The following is a 4346-nucleotide window of genomic DNA, read 5'->3' as shown; positions in this document are numbered from 1 at the left end:
CGTCCAAAAAAAAAAAAAAAAAAAAAAAAAAAAAAAAAAATTGGGGAATGTTTCTACTATCCCTAAAGAAAGTCCTCTGGGGTGTATTTTGGGTAGGTGATCTGATTACAGCTGTTAATCCATGACTGAGAGGAAGATGATATTTCATGGTAACAATGTGTGGCCACAGTACCTGTTAGGATCTCCACAAGAGGGCTAGGGAGGGTTCTCTTGGGACCCTGTGCCCCATGTAACGTCACCCTTGCTGTGGTGTTAATTCCGCTGCCTGCAGTTTCCTGTGTTGTTGGTCTGGATCCAACAGCTCTCCAAGGAGTCGCGTTGCGTGAGGGTTGAGTTGATGGCTCTTGTGATATGTAAAATCACGTGACCAAACTTGAGGGTTTATTTAGGTTTTTGTTTGTTGTTAGGGGTTTTTCATTTCGTTTTGTTTTGGTACCATTTTTTCATTTACAGATTGATGTCAAATGAAGGAAAGGAACACAGACACACACACAAACACCTGTCTGTTCTTGTCCAAAAGTGGGACATTCCCAGGGAGAAGAGAAAGGTTCCACTTGGTTCCTAAAATCACTGAGAGGCCCATCCCAGAATGCAGCCTGGTGGGTGGATGCCAAGGCCAATAGGCATCCTTTTAATGGTTAGAGATGCTTCATCGCTATTTATGGTTTTATGGTTGCCTTTGAATGGCTCTGTGGTTATTCTGTGGAGAAACAGGGAAGAATGATGAAATCCTCTAGGTGCAAGAATTTGTGCTACTACATTAGGGTGGGAAAAGTCAGACAGTTGTCACTTTATGGTAATAAAAACCCAAGGGAACATCTGTCGTACAGGAAGAAAAGGAGTGAGGGGGACTCAACACAAAGGAACCTGCCCTACCGAAGATCAGCAAATAGACTTTACTCAAATGCTTCAAGCTGCAGGAAATTTCAGATACCTGCTGGTGTTTGTGGACACGTTCAGAATGGGTGGAAGCATATCCCACCTGGACAGAAAAAGCCTCTGAAGTGGTGAAAGCTCTCCTTAAGGATATTATTCCCCGATTAGATTGTCTTACACCCTTCAAAGTGACAATGGACCTGCTTTTGTCTCCAGTATAACCAAACAGGTATCTAAAGCCCTGCAAATTAATTGGAAAGTCCATTCCTCCTGGAGACCACAATAAACAGGAAAAAACCCAGAAAATGAATCATACATTAAAAAGAAGCATTGCTAAAATATGTCAAGAGACTAATTTAACTTGGGATAAGACCTTGACAGTAACTGTTTTGTTTTATCCAGAGTTTATAATTGTTATCTGTGGGAGGGTTGGAATTTTAATCCAAGTGTGACTCAAAGCTTTTAATTATAAACATGATGACATACTGCCCCCTAGTGGCGGACTGTGGAGAATTGGTTTAGGAAGGAGTAGGGCAAATTTGTAGCTCTCTGAGGGCTGCATGTTTGAAAACATTTTTTTTTTAATCAAAATAATACTTATACATAGCAACAAATTATTTTTATGGAGAAACTTATGATAAATAGCTGCTCAACACCTGGTCACTCTCAGTGTCTCTCCCCAGGTTTGTTGTTTTTTTTTCATCTTTTGCACATTTTAAATTTTGGCAATATACTCGTAGGATACAAAATTCTAAATACATATGATGATACTAAAGCCAAAGCCTTCCTTCCACTAAGGTCGCCTCTTCTGGCAGCCAGTGTTTTTCTCAGGGAGAATTTACACAGAATTAAGCAAAAAATGCACAACTTGTTTTACTTTTAATGGAAATGATAGCAGATAATAACCTTTCTTGTTTCTCTTAATACTTTTACATATGTATAATTTATTTTTCCTCTTGTTGTGATGTGCTATGAGTAACACACTCTGTCTTGTCTTTTCCAAGTAGAGTAAGACACTCCCTTCAAGGTCCCTTTGTGAATTCTCTGTCCCTGTGTTTACTACCATTCTTCTTTCTCTTTTCTAGCAAATCTCTCTTGCTAAACTTTCCCCTATCATTACTATAGCATATATCCAAAGTAAGATGTTCTAGTTAGTAGGACATTAGAGCTTTTAGGGAAACTTTTACAGTATCAGGTCTCTATAGCTTATTTAAATTACTGTCTCTAATTTCATAAATACATTTTAAAAACTAGTCTATCAATGCAATAACTTAATATTGTATTTTAAAGTAGGCCACTATTTCAACCTAGGTCTCATCTGGAAATACATGGAATACTCAAATTAGAAAACTGAAAGGACTGTTTATTTACAAATTTTTTTTGAAAGGTGTGAAAGATAAACAAAGAGTTTAATTTAGTAACCCAGAGCTAAGAGAAGCAGAGCTCTTTTCATCACAAGCCTGAAGGTATAAGTGAAGGGAGTGATTATCAGAATCAGAAAGAGTGACTTGTATACAGTAGACCTCCTTGAGATAATCACTGAACTTGAGTCAAAGTGCATGGCAAGTCCATGCTGATCTCACAGGGAAGGAACCAGAGGAATAGACTGCCTGATCTCACCCTCCTACTTTCCTTTTATTTCTCATCCAGATTTCCCATTGGCCCAACTCAATTGGAAGCCAGAAGACACATGTGATATTTGTGCAACCCTAAAAGCTATCTTGTTCAAGTAGACTACAGGGGTAAGAAAGATGAATAAAAGTTATCTGTCATAGTCCATCGATGTTGTTCCTCACCAGGTTGTCCCAACACACACATATTCCATCATGCACCATATTATTGGGGGGCAAGGTCAACTCCCTCATATACCTACTTAAACCTGAACTATTAGCCCCCACAAGTGTTCTTCATATAATTTTTTTTTTATTTTTATTTTTTTGCGGTACGCGTGCCTCTCACTGTGGTGGCCTCTCCCGTTGCGGAGCACAGGCTCCCGACGCGCAGGCTCAGCGGCCATGGCTCACGGGTCCAGCCGCTCTGCGGCACGTGGGATCTTCCCAGACCGGGGCGCGAATCCGTGTCCCCTGAATCGGCAGGCGGACTCTCAACCACAGCGCCACCAGGGAAGCCCAATGCTTTTTTTTTTTTTTTTTGAGCCAGAATCCTCCAATTTTAAAAATTATTTATGGGCTTCCCCAGTCTTACAGCTGAGTGATATTCTTCTGGATAAATTATTTAACCAGTTCTCTACTGAACAACATTTAAGTTGTTTCTAGTCTTTTCTCTTCCAAAGGATGCTGCACAGAAGGCACTAGCACATCCGTAATTTTCCATGAATTTAACTGCAGATAAATTCCTAGAAATGGAATTTATGAATTCGGTAGACACTGCCAAACTGCCAAGGACATCTCTTTGTTATTGCAGTGAATTTAAGGACATCTTTATGGGAGAATAACATATGAATAGGAAAGTGTACAACTCAAGTGTTCAGCAACATTAACTTTCAGACTGCATGCACACACTTGTAACTAGTACTCAGATGAAGAAAGAGAACACTATCAGCCCCCAGGAGGACCCAGACATCACCTCCCCAAGGATAACTACTACCCCAATTTCAAAGGGCACACTTTCGCCTGTTTACTTAGAGAAGTAGAAGCACGCTGTGTGCACTCATAGGTGTTGGGCAGAGTGGTCCTTTTCGTTGCTGTATAGCACTCCACTGGGAACGGCCCACAGGTCATGCATTCTGCTGTTGATAAACTTGGGTCATGTCCAGTAAGTGGCTGTGACAAACAGAGGTGCTGTGAACATTCTAGTTTGTGTTTTGTTGAGCCTGTTTGTATGTGTGTTGGTTGCAGAGGTCAGAGTAAGACTGCCAGGTCATGCAGTCACCATTCTTTAGTTTTACTACATGTTGCCAAATCGTTTCCCCAGTTTCCATGCCTACCAGCGTAGTAAAGAAAATTCTAGTTTCTCCACGTGCTTACTGAGAACTTTGGGAACTTTGGAAATGTTTCTGCTTTTAGTTCTCTGGTGACCCCTGACACCTCCAGATCAGTGATGGAATCCACCAGCTTCTGAGAGCCAGCCTGGGAGAAGCAGTCAGGTGGGGTCTCTCGACGATGTCAGATCTTCTGATTTTTAAAACATTGAGTTATAACTCATCTACTAGAAAATTATTAACCCTTTGAAATGTACGATTCAGTGATCTTTAAATTTACGAGGTTGTGTATCCATCACTATCATCTGATCCCGGAACATTTTCATCACCCCAACAACAAACCAGGACTGACTGTCTTTTTCTTTCTTTCTTTTCCTTCCTTTCTTTCTCTTTTTCTTTCTCTTTCTTTTTTTTCTTTCCTTCCTCCCTCCCTCCCTCCTTCCTTTCTTCCTTTCTCTCTCTTTCTTTCTCTCTTTATTTATCTGGCTGCACCATGTGGCATGTGGAATGTTAGTTCCCTGACCAGGGA

The sequence above is a fragment of the Neophocaena asiaeorientalis genome, unplaced genomic scaffold, assembly GCF_003031525.2.
Source record: "Neophocaena asiaeorientalis asiaeorientalis breed wild unplaced genomic scaffold, Neophocaena_asiaeorientalis_V1.1 scaffold629, whole genome shotgun sequence".
NCBI classification, from domain to species: Eukaryota; Metazoa; Chordata; class Mammalia; order Artiodactyla; family Phocoenidae; genus Neophocaena; species Neophocaena asiaeorientalis.
Note: the sequence above shows the minus strand (reverse complement) of the source record.